Here is a 16,995-nt window from a genome sequence, read left to right as displayed (position 1 = left end):
TGTGCTAGGATGCAATGATTTTAATATGAGTGTGTGTGTGTGTGTGTGTGTGTGTGTGTGTGTGTGTACACAAGGGGCTCTGCAATGCATGTGTGGATGGAGATCAGGGAAAGATATTAGCCTTCTTCTTTCCTTTGAGACAGGGTCTCTCACCTAATCTGGAGCTTGATGTTTTGGCTAGGCTGGCTGTCCAACAAGCTCCAGGATGCTCCTGTTTCTACTCCCTCCCCTGCCACAGCGCTGGGGTTACTGGAGTACAAGTGATCATGCCCAAGATTCTCCACAGCTGTTGGAGATTTGCACTTAGGTCCTCACACTTGTGCAGCAAGTGAACCATCCCCCCAGCTGCAACATATGAATTTTGGGAGGGTCGCAATTCAATCCAGCTAATATATCCTTATGATTTGTACAAATGGTATGTAAAACTTTCATCACAAGGAAAACAAAACTACAAAGAAATATTGATCTGAAGTTTTAATGATATGCATGCAGAAGTACTTAGAAATGCATTATGCTTTGCAATTGACTTTAAAATGATACAGAAAATTCAATAGATCTAAAGATACAGAGATATGTAGTAGAGCAAATATGCTATCTATAAAATAGACTTTATGTGGCAAGGGCTGGGGACATAGTTCCGGTGGCAGAGTACATGTCTAGCATGCATGAAGCCCCTGAATTTAATACCTATCACTGCACAAACTGGGTATAATGACTCATGTCTACAACCCCAGTGCTGGGGAGGCAGACAGGAGCATCAGAAGTCTGAGGTCATGGGAGTTGAAATGATGACTCAGAGATAAGACCACTTAGTGCTCTCAGTGGACCTGGGCTAGCTGCCCAAATGGAGGAGATTGGCTACTGTCTGAAACTCCAGTTTCAGGGGCTCTGATGCCCTCTCCAGATCTCCAAGGGTGCCAGGCATGTATGTGGGGCACATACACACATGCAGGAAGAACACTTATTGGGAAAAGTAAATGAATAAACATCCTTTGGAGGGAAGAAGGTCGAGGCCATTCTCCTCTATCTGATGAGTTTGTCTTCAGCCGGGAGACGTGAGAGTTGGTTCAAAAACAAAAGTAGCTCCCCGTCCATGCACACACAGAAACTAATAAAGCTGGTGTGCTCAGTGTATGGATAGTCACTGTGAAGTTCCTTCCCTTTCACTGTTCTAGAACTTGTTGAATAAAAATATTAGAGTGGACTAATGGCTCACCACTGCATAGCAGGTGTAGAGTGTGACAGGGTGGAAGGACGTATAGAGCAGATAAATAGCCTGCGCTCATGCAGCTCGCATTGTGAGACCATTGGCTGGAACCATTGGTCCCAGAGTCATAGTCAATGGATGCACTCATTTGCCAGTTAATCAGACTTAGCCTGTCTGGGTGCCTGCCACACATTTCATAGTTAGCTGCTCAATAAACATGGATCTGTTGGCTTTATGTCTCTCCTCAGATGATGAATTCTGCAGCAGCTTTTAGTTATGCAAAGATAAATCACTCAGGTCCAAGTGGTAAGCCACAGAAATAACAGCGATTTATACAGGCACCCCAGGAGTCCCTTGTGAGAACGCCACTGTTTATGAGCTGGACTGACGAAAGTTAAAAGCAGGGGCTGGAATGGAAGCTTTACTTTATTACCCACTGCACACCACAAAAGAACCCCACATGGAAATGTTTATTGGGAATCCAGTTCGTTAGGAAGTCAGCAAGACAAGACATTTATCACGGGCAGGAAGCAGACGGTCCCCACAAGGCTGCAGTGATATTTTTAATACTGGCTGAGCATTTCTCAATCGGAACAAAGAGATATTTTTTCAATCTTTTCAAATAACTTCCCAGCTTATGGCGCAAATCACTGCAGTGACTCCAATAGAATAATGGAAAATAACTCCTCCACTGGAGTTTACATGAAAGGAGTATGGGAAACAGTGTCTTAGCTATTGTCTGCTGCTGCGATGAAATCCCTTGATAAAAGCCACTTAGGGAAAGAAATGTTTATTTTGGCTCACAGTTCATGCTGGAAAAGTCAGGGCTCTTGAAGCAACTGGTAAAACCGTGTGTGCAATTGGGGAGAGAAGCAGTTGGTCACACTGTGTGTGCAGTTAGGAAGAGAAGCAATGGTCACACGTGTGTACAGTTAGAAAGAGAAGCATTGGTCACACTGTGTGTGCAGTTAGGAAGAGAAGCATTGGTCACACTGTGTGTGCAGTTAGGAAGAGAAGTGTTGGTCACACTGTGTGTGCAGTTAGGAAGAGAAACAACTGGTCACCCTGTGTGTGCAGTTAGGAAGAGAAGCAATGGTCACACTGTGTGTGCAGTTACGAGGAGAAACAACTGGTCACCCTGTGTGTTCAGTTAGGAAGAGAAACAACTGGTCACCCTGTGTGTGCAGTTAGGAAGAGAAGCATTGGTCACACTGTGTGTACAGTTAGGAAGAGAAACATTGGTCACACTGTGTGTGCAGTTAGAAGAGAACAAAGAACACTCATGTTGTGCTACCTTCCTCCCTTTGTGCAGTCAGAACCCAAGTCCAAGTACTATGATGCTGCTATCAGTGGTGTCTGCCTTGCTGCTGGGCTGCCAGCAGGACAGTGCATGGCTCCTGGGAAAAGAACCCCAGACAGAGATCCAACACTTCACACCCATGAATTCCCCTGTGTTGGGGAAGTTGCTCTCATTATTTTCGTAGCAAATCCCACCTGTTTCTTTCACTGTCATTCCTTTAACATTTGTTAATTCTTGGTGTTCAGGGCAGATTTGTTAATCAAATTTAAAAATGTCCTTTGTTCGGTGATTAATTACCATGTCCAACATTGTGTCTGCTTAGCGCAGTGCATTGAGAATGGGGGAAAACTCTCAATCCCTACACAGGTTCTCATCAGAGTGTGTGAAGGAAAACTGGCCTACACTGGAACCCCATGGAGCTGTGCTCTGCTCTGCAGATATCTGGGAAGCCCTGGGAAAGTTCTTTCAGATTTAACTGGATGGCCAGGCCTGTGATTCACTTTGGGAGTTCATTTCCTCCTCAAAAGGCTGTCTTTGTTCTAGATCAAGGCTGAAGGGAAATGCCATTCCTCTGTTTCTTCCAGTTTCTTCCCAGGGGTCATATGGGTCTGTATGGCCAGAAGGGAAACGCACACAAAACTTTATCTTTATTAATCTGAGATTTGCAACAGGATCAACATTGTGACAGGACCCTACTGAAGAACTCTACCCAAAGCCCCCATCTGCTTAATGCTAAGTATAAGTCCTGGTCTCTGGCCTCCATCTGTGCCTACCAAACCTTGACCCCTTCCTAGAGGAAGGTCAAGGCAGCCTGCCAAAAACTTGACCACTCCCCCAGTCTATTTAAACTACTCCCCTAGAAAGTCCTTTGTGGTTTTTCCTCTTTCCCTGTGGTGGTCACATTCGAGGCTTCCTGGCTCCCCTGGGGCCACCCAAGAGCTCAGGAATCCCATTAAAACTGGATATCCTTTAATTTGGCTTGTGATTTGGCTTGATTAGGATTTTTGTGTCAGCAGAGAGCTTGTGTTAGAAAATATTCTTAATATCTGGAGGTCCCACTGAGATAGGGCAGCCTTTCTGTGTGGTCTGTGGCCACGCATCGAAAGCGCCCTAGTCCACAATCTGAGAGCTCTTCACGCCACACTAAAACCGGCTCCCAGACTACAGCGGCTATGTTTTGGTGAGTCCCTTTTTCTTGTCTATGCTATAGGGTTTTGGGGGACCCATTTGTGTTTACTTTTGTTGATTATTGAACTCTTGTAGAAACCACAGGTCCACACCAAGAGTTTGATCTCAGCAGCTAGGCTGGGCCTAGCTGAGGTGGATTTTTTTTTCTGTAGGAACATCTAGCATTCAATTTTCATGACCCCATTTAGGCCTAAGAGCTATTTTGGCAGATACACTGTTAACAGACTTAGGCCACTTGGTTGGGCATAGACTTTAAAATGATCAAAGCCGGATTTGCTGTCACTTCTGGGATGCCTCTTATAACATCTTTATAAATTGGGGCTGTCAGATACAATCTGTCCCGAATGGCTAATTTCCCTATGTGCTAAGATTCGGCCTCAATACTATCTTGACAATGGGATGCACTGGCCATGGGAAAGGGGACAAGGGAAGCCAACCACAAAGCTGTACCCTAATAGAGCCCAGCCTAAGTCAACAGGCAGGCTGTTACACATGTGGTCTAAATGGCCATGTGGCGTGATATTGCACTAAGCCTCCTATGAGGCTATGCCCTATCTACCAGCAACATGGACACTGGAAATCACAATGCCCCCATGCGGGCTTGTCCTCTATGCCATGCCACGGAGGTCCAGCCTCACCAACATCGGCAAGTGAAACTGTGCCAGTCTTCGAACTTCTCAGCCTTGCAGAGGATTGACACTGCCCAGACTTGGTATATCCTGTAACCCTATCTGAGCCTAGGGTAAAGCTGCAGGTAACAGGTAAGTCCATTACTTTTATTTTGAACACGAGAGCTATCTATTCTGTTCTAACATCTCACTCGGGCCTTATGTTCCCCTCACCAATTTCAGTGAGGGGTAGACGGGACCTGTTCCTCCCCACTTAAAACTTTGCCACTGCCCTGCATTCTTGCAGGACAATTTTTCCCTCATTCTTTCTTAGTGATACCTGCTTGTCCTGCCCCTTACTGGGTCAGATATCCATAGCCACTTTTTGGAGCTCCTTTTTGACCCCACCCATCTCTGAGAGTCTATTTTACGGTTCTCTCCTCCTGCCAGATGTGTGCCCAGGCCAACCCACGGGGGCTCTCCACATATGTCAGTCTCTATACCATCTTTGTGGACACCAACTGGGTGAAGATTTCACTCATATGCCTACTCATAGAAAACTTCATTATCTCTTAACACTTGTGGACACTTTTACAGGATGGATAGAAACGTTTCTGGCCTCCAGGGAAATGGCAGATGTGGTAGCTCAGTATCTACTCCTGGACCACATCATTTCTCAGTTTGGTGTCCCACGAACCATCCAGATGGACAATGGGCCAGCCTTTACTTCCAGGGTCATTGGAGCTTGTGTCAGAAGCTCTCAACATTTGGAAATTCCACACCCCCTACCATCCACAATCCTTAGGAAAGGTGTAGAGGCCCAATGGACTCATCAAACAACAACTAATCAAGCTCTCCATTGAACTCAGGTTATCTTGGCCCTCCCTTCTCCCCATTGCCCTTACTCGCCTCATGGCCACCCCATGTTCCCCTACAGGCCTGAGCCCTTTGAGCTGTTTTATGGCGGGCTCTTTTTCCTTAACCATCATCACCTCCCAGTTCAAACTCCTCTACTGGTGGGGTACCTACCCTACCTCTCCCTTCTGAGGTCCCTTCTCCATTCGCAAGCTGACAGTTGTCTACCTGCCCCCACATCAGTGGACCTTAATGCCCCTAAACCTGCCCCACTCTCCCCAGGGGACAGGGTATTCCTCAAACAGCTAGCTCCTAGGTCTCTCGAACTTGATGGACAGGACCTCACATGGTAATCTTTACCAACTCCTTGGCTGCCAAGCTCCTGGGACACCCATGCTGGTACCATCTCTCCAGGCTCAAGTGAGCACCTACTCAGGACACTTGGTCTGTCCAGCAGACAGGATCTTCCACCCTCTGGTTTTCCAGGATGCTACAATGAAGGGCCTATCTGCTCCTCATCCTGGCACCCTCATCTTTGGTGATAACAATATTTTCTTCGGAGACACCTGCCTTCTAACCTCCCCCAAGGAACAGATGCTTGGCATCTCTGGGATGACAGTACACAGGATGTCTTTCCAGCCACACCTCTCGCTGAGCGTGGACCCACCAACACCCAGCTTTTCCCTTCCCCACATTACCTCATGCCCGCAGGAAGTAGCCAGACTTGAGTCAATGCCCCTTTTTCCTAAGAGAGCCTAAATGTTAGTCAAAATATCCCCGCAGCTTCCTGTTACCCCTTGTACAAACAGTCTGGAATGCAAGTCCCAGTCTCTGGCCTCCATCTTTGGAGGCCCCGTCCTTGTGTCCGTCAGACACCAAACCTTGACCCCTCCCCTGAGAAGGGTCAAGGCAGCCTGCCAAACTGCTACCCCGGAAAGTTCCTTCATGGTCTCCCCCTCACCCCAAGGTCCGTTTGCAGCTTCTGGGTTTCCCTGAGGGGGGGCACCCAAGAGCGCAGGAATCCCATTAAAACCTGGATATCCTTTAATTTGGCTTGTTGTGATTTGGCATGATTGGGATTTTTACGTCTGCAGAGAGATCACGTTAGGAATATTCCTAACGCTAGGGTCAGGCGCTGCTTCCTCCCAGCCTTCTAGAAGGTTCTTCCTCCAGGCTTAGGCAACAACATTCTTCATACACTTGAAGGGTCTGTCTGCATCACTGTTCCGCAAACTCTACCCCTTTTGCATGCCTTGGCATTGTGGTTTGAAAGTGAAATGTCTTGCAGATGCTCATGCATGAATACTGGACCCTAGCCAGTGGTGGTGCTATTTGGGAACCTTTAGGATGAGAAGTCTCACTACAGAAAGTGGGACCCCAGGAGCAGGCCTTGAGGTTTTTTACAGACAGGCTCCCCTTCCTGACTCTGGATGCAGTGCAATCAGTTGCCTCATGTCTGCCATGATGCCTTCTTAAGCCAAGTGGCAAAGCAAACCCACCTTTCCTAAAGTTGCTGTCAGTTACTATGTCTCAGCAATAATACAAGGAAGGTACAGAGCTGCTCAGAGCTGACAGTGTGTAAAACCCTTCTACACGTCTCCTTCTTTGGTGGCTTCCTGAAGGATCTGTCATGACAGGAAAATTCACACACTGAACTGTTTTGTTCCCATGTTCCCAGAAGTGACTGCCCTTCATTATCTGCTGCCTATTGCCTTTAAGATCATTGAGCCTTACATCTCCCTAGGTTTGTATAGTTATTTCAAATGCCAACATAGAGATCTTTAGGACTCCATATTAGACAGAAAAAGACCCAGGCCCAACAATGTATGAGTCTTTCTGGTCTTTAAGTCTCAACACATGAAGTGATGATTGGATGCAAGCGGGATTGATTGATTTTATTTAAATAATGGGATTTGTAGGATTTTAAACACACACACACATGTGCACACACACACACACGCGCACGCATACACACTCACAGCTACAGGCACAGTCTCTTATCTTCCACTAGAAGGAAACACAAAAGTCAACTTTTCCCGCCACCCTGAGCTGCTTACAACCACTCTGTGAGGCCAGATTCTACTTTCAGTGACAAAGACTTTTAAAAATACAGAGCCCTCTGATTTAAGGCAGCTGCCTCTTCATCCCTGCCTCCCTGTCCTCATCTATAGAACAGAGGAGGAAGGAGACACAGGCAAAGTAGTATGACATTGAGGGCTGTGGATTTGTTTGAACCTTAGTTTTGCTAGTACCTGTGTAACCTCAGACAACTCACTTAGCTTCTCTGGATCTGTGAAAATAGAAAGAAAATGACTTTCTGGCAGAGTGGTTAAGGATTCCAAAGGAGCAATATCATTCTCTCATGATATACCTAGAACATAGTAGGTGCTCAATGAATAGTTATTTCTATGATAATTCATAAGGGGAGGGGCCCTCCTATCACCAATCTTGGGAGTTGTATGACTCAGAGAGTGGGTAGACAGCCTCCTGGATTCCTGGCCTCATTAGCAGCTTCTTACAAAGCTTGTCTCAGCAGTAAAAACAACCAGTGGTTGGGAGGGACTTGGGTCATTCCCACTCTTGAGGGAAAAAGTTCAGATATAGTCCTGTGGGGAAAGACCTTTAGCTAGGTAAGGATGCTGCCTTCCCGTAGAACCTCAGAACCATGTTGGCAAAGCTGGGAAGTTTTAATAAGCTTAGCTGGATAAAAAGGCCTAGCTCCTGAGTCCATTGTCCCAGGTGTCAGTGGCCTGGCTAGAACTCCCTCCAGTTTGGGGATGTGAACCCTTTCAGTTCTAGCTTATGCTCAGGGCAAGGCAGATGAACGCAGCCATGGGAGTATCAGCTTCCACACGCAAGCTCTCAACTGTGTGCATTCTCTCCCATAGCTGCTGAACTCAGTACTTTAGCCAGCACTTTTGTATATGGGGTTTTTGTTTTTGTTTTTTTGTCAGATCACTGGTCAGCTCTGTCCATCTAGCTATTTCCAACTAACCACTCAGAGACTTATTATTAATTATAAATGCTCAATCAATAGCTCAGGATTATTACTAACTAGCTCTTACAACTTTAATTAACTCAAATTTCTTATCTACACTCTACCACATGGTGGTACCGTTTTTCAGTGCAGCAGGTTCATTTCCTCCTTCCTCTGTGTCTGGCTGGTGACTCTGTCCTCCATCTTCTCCGTGCTCTCTTTTTGTCCATGAGTCCTGCCTAGCCATCTTCTCCATGCTCTCTTTTTGTCCATGAGTCCTGCCTAGCCTCTACCTGCCCTCTACCATGGAAAACAGCAAATACTCACAGTGTACAAAGAGATTGTTCCAGTTCCCTCCAGAGGAATCAAATCATTAACACTCTTTAATACCCTTTATTAACCACCATTAGCTCTGGAATAAAACCCCAATTCCAACCCTGTCCCCAAAGTCCTGCTCTACTTCCCCTTTGCCTTAAGCCTCTTGCTCCTGAGGTCTATGGTTTTGAAACAAACCCCTTCTTGCCCCGGGGCCTTTGCACTTGTCTATTCCTAATTCCTGTCACAACCTTATAATTTCTGTATATTTCCTTGGTCTTATCCTTCAGGTCTTGCTCAGTATGTATGTGTGTGTGACAGTGTGTATGCATTTCACAGTGTGTGTGTGAGCCTGCTTCCTCTTTCCATCAGGTGTGTCCTGGCAACTTCCTTCACCCCTTTGCTTTAACAGAGCTTCCTCGGCCGGGAGTCTACTGATGCGACAGAGCCTGTGCTATTAGACAGCGTTATTGCTTTCGTCTCATAGGCGACAAAAGTAGATTAGGAAACTGATGTAAGTGAAGATCTCAAAATTGGGAGGAGGTGGGTTTCCACAGGTGAGCTGGGAACAAGTGAGGCTGCACATTTATTGGGGATTTCTCCTTTGGGGGAAGTCATTTTACTATCAAATTGATTAATTCTTTTATTTTCAAAAAAATTCTTTTCTCTAGTTTTTTTTTTCAAAAATTAGAATTGGTGTTTAAATGTAAGTCATTATAATTTTCTGAGTTAGTATATTTTTTCTTTTCTTGCTGTGACCAAATACTCAAAGAACAGCAACTTAAAGAGAAGGGGTCATCTAGCGTCACAGCTCGAGAGTCCAGTCCCTCACGGTGGTGAAGGCTTGCGGCAGCAGCGTGAGACACCTGGACACAGCATCGCTACAAGGAAGCAGAGGGGCTTGAACTTGCTGCTCAGCTGGCTTTCCCTTTTTCAGAGAAGCCTGAACTTCACCCATGGAATGTGCTGTCCAATTCAGGATGGGATTTCCCACCTCAGTGAACTGAATCTAGAAACTCCCTTGCAGACAGACCTCCAGGTGTGTCACCTCGGGGACTCCATGTGCTGCCAGTCAGCAGTGTCATCGGCCACAGTCAGCAAATCGGTGGGTTTGCTGTGGCACTGTCTTCCAAGGCATATCCTTACAGTTAGTTCTGGTTTGCGTGGATAAAAAGCCTGAGCTTATTACTAGGGTTTGAAATGTCATCAGTCCTTGAACTTGAATATCCACCAATCTCTGAGTTCAAAATCCCACCAATCCCTGGTCTCACCCCAAGCTCAGGACTCGAAATCCTACCATGGAAATCTCCTCCCAGGAAAACTCCAACCCCAAGAAAACCCTATATAAAGCCTGCCTCCTCGTCAGTTCTCCGCTGCTTCTCGATGGAGCAGAGGCAGCCACCCTCCTGTGTCCTTCCTAATAAGTCTCTCGTGTGAGGTTTGTTGTGTGGTGTGACTTTGTGGTATTCCTTGGCTCCTGACTGACAGGATACCTTTCCATCTGAGCTATAACGCTTGCACTGGGGAAACTTTTCCCCTCAGAGATGCAGCACCTTCAAGCTGATGCTCTTTGAACTTCCTTCCATGTGGTACACTCAGAAAGTATTTCAACGGGTATAAGCAAACTTCCACAATGGAAATCTCTTCCTGCAGGCTACCGCCTCTATAGTTTGTTCATTTCTGACAGGATTGCAAACAGCTTATGTTGTAAAAACATAGAAACTATCAACATGAGACGCGTCTGCCTTTTAACGTAGTTTGTGAAATAAAAAGGGTAGCAAGCACTTCCCCACCTCAGGCCAGTCCAGTGAGGTGGGAGAAACAGGCCTGGGGGTCCAGGCACACAATGGCATTTCACTGTCTGCCCAGCTTTCTCGCTCAAACTCCTGCCCTCCTTAGCCTGACCTAAAGATGGACTCTTCTTCCCATCTCTCTATTCATCATGCTCAGATGTGACTTGAACTTGGCCACCAGTGTCTGATATTTAGAGGAGGAAAGCAGCCATGAAATGCCCAGTTTCTCTGAAGACCACTGGGTTCTCCAGTGGAAGGATAGGGAAGGCATATGGGGTTGAAATGGGGGACATCTGGGTTCAAAGCTCTGGGCACACTGACCAGGTTTGCACTGATGACTGACTCCAGGGACACAGCACCGCACAAGGACACAAACCTGTGGGCATAGCTGTGAAGTAGTCTCTATACTGCGGTGGGAAGACTCACCTAAATGTGGTTGGGATCCTTGGCTCTGTGAAAAACAAAAAGTGAGCTGAAGCCGACCTGGGAGGTAGGGCACAGTAGCGACTTGGGCCACCATGGTTAAAGGTGTGTCTTTTTAGGAAAGGTTGCTCCCTGCTTCTGGTGTTGTGCAGCGCTCCCTCCCCTCCACCGCATGAGAAGATTGTAACTGTTACAAAAAAACGGTTGTCAGGGGGAAAAAGTCTATTCAGGGTAGCCCAGGAGCCTACAAAAAGCCTGCTCCGGAGCTCCTCCCCCAGACTTGCCCTTCCCAGGTAGAGGGAGCTGGTTGTCTGGTTTATAAAGTTTATAGCTTTTGTTGGTTTTCTCTCTGTGTAGCTGGTGTTTCTCAAGTCCCCATCAATCTGTAGCTTTCCCTTTGTCAGCTGTCCCTAGATCTGTGGCCCTTGCTTTCTTCAGGATCCTCAGGATCTCTACTTTTCATGCCTCAGATCTCTGTTTCTTTCGCTTTTGGAGAAGCGGCCTCTTTTGCTTCCAGCCACAACTGTCTGGTTACCACACCCTTCTTGTCCTTTTTCCTTCATTCTCTGGTCCGAGTGGTACTTTCCAGTTCTTAGTCCAGCCCAAGTAGGAACTCAGTGGTACCCCTAGGTAATCAGCCCTCATCCAAGACCACTGTAACAGATGACAGAGGTGCCTTCAAGTTGTGATCCAAAACAAACCTTTAAGTTGATTGTGTCAGGCATTTTAGCTCAGAAAAAAAAAAAAGGCTCCAGTACTCTAGGCAATGTGGTTCCTTCCTTCCTTCCTTCCTTCCTTCCTTCCTTCCTTCCTTCCTTCCTTCCTTCCTTTGTTTTTTTCAAGACAGTGTTTCTCTGTAGCTTGGGAGCCTGTTTTGGAACTAGCTCTTGTAGACCAGGCTGACCTTGGACTCTCAGAGATTCGCCTGCCTCTGCCTCCAGAGTGCTAAGATTAAAGGTGTGTGCTACCACCATCCAGCCACAATGTGGTTCTAGTTTCTGGGGTGGTTTGAAAGAAAATGGCCCCCCAAAGGAGGTAGCACTATTAAGAGTATGACTTTGTTGTGGTAGGTGTGGCCTTGTTGGAGAAAGTGTGTTACTGTATGGGTGGACTTTGGGGTCTCAAGCTTAACCCTGTGACACAGACCATTTCCTCTTGTCAAACTGTAGGACACTCACTAGTTCTCCGGCACTATGTCTGCTTGCTTGCCACCATATCCCACCAAGATGATAATGGACTAAACCTTTGGAAATGTAAGCCAACCCAATTAAATGTTTTCCTTTATAAGAGTTGCCATGGTCATGGTGTCTCTTCACAGTAACAGAAACTCTAAGACAGCTGCTTTTCCTTGTCTCTAAACCATGGGTCTTTAATAAAGCAAAGGGCAGAAGGTGGTTCAAAACCTCCTGAGCTCACAGCTACCAACTAGGAGGGTTGACCATGGACAGATGCTTGTTTGATTACTATCTTTGTCAAGCTCTTGTGTGAAATCCAGCTTCTAACTAAAGCCTTGTCAGTAGGTTGCTGAATTGATTCCATGAATTCCAAGAGAGGCACAGTAAACGCTCAGCTGACATTATTGCCATTGTGGCTGATACTGAGCTTTGTACAAAATGCCAACCCTTTCAGTTTCTGATTCTGACCTAGTCTTCGTCTTCAATTTTCCTAGACTTTAGAGATTCATCTATGTTACTAATTAGAAAGAGAACTGATGATAGAGACTTATTCTTTATCATTGCACCAACCTGGTCTGGGGCTTTTAGACAATGGCTAGTGTTACTTTGTTTCCTCTGCAATTAGAGGGGAGATACAACTTGCCCAGATACCCTCCAGGCATTTCCTGTTAAAACCATTGTGCAACATCCTCGTGGCAGAAATAGGCAAAGCAGAACCATAGATGCAAATGTGTTAGAACATTTAAAATTAAAAAATTTAACATGAGCTGTGTCTGGTGGCTGCACACTTGTAACTCCAGTATATGGAAGGCAGAGAAAGGAGGATTTTTTATTTCAAAGTCAACCTGGGCTACATAAAAAGATCCACATTGCAAAACAAAACAAATAAAAAGCACATTGAAGTTTGAATAGTATATAGACACCCTGGAACTTTCCAACGGTAACATAAAATGATACAGCCATTTTGGAAAATATGTCAAATTTTAACAAATATGTTAAAATTGTTAAACACATCTTCTTATACGATACAATAATACCGTTCTTGGTATTTTTCCAAAGTGAAATTGAAATGGAAATACACGAGTGTTCATAGCAGCTCTATTTATAATAGTCTCATACTGGAAACAACTAAGATGGCTGTCCACAGATAGATGGAAGGACAGCTGTGACATCATAACCTGCAATCCTACTGTGATGTGTGACAGCAGATGGAGTGCAGAATTCCAGGGCGCTGGGATATTCTATTTCTCAATGAGGGTAGTTGCTATGCAAAGAATACAATTAAAAACAAAATGCGCTCCGACTCAGAAGAAAAGAAAAGAAAGAACAGTTGCATTGCCGAATGAGCATTGAGCCAGAGCTCAGTGAGAAGCAAAGATGGGGAGAAGTCAGGTCCTTTGTGGAGCCCGCCAGGTGCCGCCCTTTATGCCCATTCTCAAGATAGGCAGTGCCCAGTCCCTAAACAGAGAGGATGCTCCATTTGTTTCACATGGTTCACCCCAGGTTCCAGGTTTTCTTGGTAACTGGGGTGGCCACCTGCATTTGCTAATGGGTTCCTTCAAAGGAGGAACAAACCTCTCACATGTCCATAACAGAAGGCAGTTTTGTGACCCAGAGGCAGGATTTGACCTAGAGGTGACTTGGATTCAGGTAGCGGGAGGTAGAGTGATGGCTTCCTCATGGATTTCAAACAGATGACTCTTGGGTCTCAGGGAAAACATCTCTGGGTCCTCATGTGGCAAAAGGCATAATCATTTCTTTTTAAAGACATACATACATTTCAAAGAGCTAGAAAGGACTCAAGACTAGTTAGTCCTCCATGTCTGCATGTTTCTTGTTCAGGAATTTAGCTAACTATATGGGAAATATTTGGAAAAAAAGGTACCTGAGTATATACACATCTTTTCTTGTCACGGTTCTCTAAATAGTAATGTAGACAGCACTTTGGCAGCAAGACCATTTAGAAAAATTGCAACAGCAAGTTTACCTTAGGGCCTATGACCTCTTTAGCCAAGTCCTTTCACCAGAATTATAGCACCAGGCATGGGATTCCTTACTGTGGAGCAGATACAAATCCTGTCCAAAATCAGTCAGTTACCTAGCAAGCATGCCACTATACACTAGTGGGCCAGCTTGTCTGGAAAGTTGGTCTTGTAGCATTTGGGAGTCTTGTGCTAGGTAAGACCACGGGTGTTTTGCTCTCTCAGCTGCTTATAAAAGCTAACAGTCAGGGAGGAAGTGTTGTGATCAGTTTGAGGTTGATTTCTCTATGTCCTGCTGCCAAACTGTTCAGTGTCTTCAACAATAGTGTCTTACCATGTAGTTAAGATGGGTAACCAAGGACAATGGGGTGGATACTCTCCAGGCCCACCACTTATAGCTCCTGGGAAGGGAGAATCATTCTCTTTTTTTTTTTTTGAGGATGTAGTTAATAATAGGATCCCCATGCTCCTGTGGATGGCTCCACCCCCTTGGACGTATGGGCAGCCATGACCGGGTTTAGAATATTATACTTCTTTCTATGAAATTCTTAAGAATAAAGAAAAATGATGTGGAACGATTATTTACATAGCAGTTACAGTGTTATTAGGTGTTCTAAATAATCTGCAATGATTTAAAGTATAAGGGAGACTGAGTGTAGGGTAATTGTAAATACTACACAGTGCCATAGACAGAGATTTCTTTGCAAATTGTGTTATTTGGGACAGATTGGGGAAATCCTTGAATCAGTCCCCCATAGACAGCAAGGAATCCCTACCCAAGTTTTCTAGAGTAAATCGTCTATGGAAATGACTGGAGGAGAAGCCTCTTCCCTTACCTTCAGCAGGGAGCACGAAACTTCTTATTTTTTGTTTGATTTTGCCTTCCCAAAAGTTTGTATATGAAGTTCAAGTTTCTCTGTGTGCCTCTTCATATATAAACATGATGCCTGAGATGGCCCCAAAGGCAGAGGCGAGAAAGGGAGAGGAGTGGAGAAAAATGTATGTCTCAATAAAAACAATAAAAAAGTATGTCCTCATCACCCAGGATACTTGCTGCTCCTTCATGGGCCCTTCAGGAAGCTCTGCGCTTTCCTTGAAACATTCACAAATTTCTCTGAGTTATTTTTGCTGTCAGAACAGCATGAGAAAAATTATTGCTGGGTTATACTCAGGTTAATACAACTCATATTAAAGAAATCCTCTTAAATTTTGGTGATAAGGGAGCCTAATTCCTCCCAGGAACAGAAAAATACAATTCAAAGGGAATTTAGTAAAGAATATTAAAGTAATTTAATACCTGCTGTCCTGCGAAGCATACTTTAAGCTGAGGACTTTCTCCTTCATCCTGCCATCTCCTATCCAAAACAGCAACTGAGCATCTACCATGTCCTAGATTTTCCTGGGAACTGAGAATATGATGAGGAACACAGACACAGTCCCTGCCCTCGTGGAGATTCCTTCTGGCAAGGCAGCAGGAAGCAGGTGATTCTATTAATACTTATTTGTTTATTATTGAAGACTCTGTATGAAGTGGTCCCCACAGACGTGTGCAGAAACCTTGATCTACATCCAGCGACACTGCTTTGGCACGAGTGTGGAGATGTTGGAACCAGGGCTCTGACGGAGGAAGAAGGCCACTTGGGTTCACAAGAGGAGACCTTGTTGCAGCCTAAAACACCCATGCATTGCTAGACAATTTTGACGTCTCATTTCCTCTAGGTTTTCAGATGACTCTTCTCGCAATGATGTGGCTGTCTAAGCCACTGGGATGTGCTTGTGTTACTTTTGTAGCTTGAATATTTCTAGTCTTGGGGACACACTCATTTTCTGTCAAAGTGATCTTAGAAAAAGGGTGATTTGTTCTTGTCTTCACATCGGAATCAGAGGCAACAGTGACTTATCCTGCGTTGTCTCATGGGACGGAGGTGTGATTATAGAGAGTGCACACACATAACCGTTGTCGTGACCTGACATGTCCCATACTTCTTTCCATTTGTCACACAAATTGATCTGGATGTGTCATTTAAAAACAACAGCTATGCTCATTCGTGGGTCAGGAGGGTAACATAGAGGAGGTCTCTTTTCTCTAGCCTTGGGGAGGGGCTTGGCTGAGCTTCTCTCTACCTTCAATTTGCTCGGCTTTTATTATTTCATGATTGCTAAAAGAGCTCATTGTTCTAGATCCTTTAAAATTTGGAAGTGTGGGATGATGGTGGTATGCATTCCTGAAGCAGATCACAGGTACAGTTGAGCAATAAAAGGCCTCACTCAGTGTGAGTGTGTGCATGTGTGTGTAGGTGCATGTATGTGTGTGGTGTGTGTATGTATGTGAGTGCATGCGTGTATGTGGTGTGTGTGTGTGCATGCATGTGTATATGTGTGCATGCGTGTGTGTGTATGTGTGTGTAGGTCAGGGAGGTTGATATTGGGTGTCTTCCTCAGCTGCTTTTGTCCTCCTAGCTCCATCTCTGTTGCTGTGCTAACAAAAACAACTTCGGGAAAAAGGTTTTTGTGGCTTCTGACTCCAGGTTACAGTTCATCATCACTGCGAAGCCAAGGCAGGAACTCAGTAGCTAGTCTTTTTCAGTCAAGAACACAAAGGGGATAAATGCATGGGTGCCTACTGCTCCACCTATTTCTTTACTCTTAAAAGATTCAGGATCTAAGCCCAGGAAGTGGTACCGTCAACTTTTGAGCTTTATCTTCACATATGAATTAATGAAAACCAAGACAGCTACCCACAAACATACCTACAGGCCACCCAGATCTAGACAGTCCCTCACTGAAACTCATCCAAGCTGATTCTAGATTGGGTCACATTGAGTTAAAACAAACCCTCACAACTCTTTACCTTGGCTTTTACATCCTCCTTAAAGTCACTGAACATATTAATAAATGCTGTTTTGAAGTCCTGGTCCAGTGCTTCAGGTACACAGCTTTTCCCAGGACCTGTGACAGTGTGTCACTGGCTTCTTTCTGGAAGAGGCATGTCATCTTGGCTGTTGCTATTTGTGTTTTTGTGCTGGGATCTAGGCATCTGAAGTTAGGATGTTTTGAACTGTTTCTTGGTGTAGATATTATGTTTTGTCTTTATTGGGTGGGTGTTCTGATCTTTTGTTGCTATTGCCACTCTAGATCCTAGCCAAGTGTAGAGGTTGTAGGGTCCCTCACA

The sequence above is a fragment of the Chionomys nivalis genome, chromosome 7, assembly GCF_950005125.1.
Source record: "Chionomys nivalis chromosome 7, mChiNiv1.1, whole genome shotgun sequence".
Taxonomy (NCBI): Eukaryota; Metazoa; Chordata; class Mammalia; order Rodentia; family Cricetidae; genus Chionomys; species Chionomys nivalis.
This window is presented reverse-complemented; position numbering follows the sequence as displayed.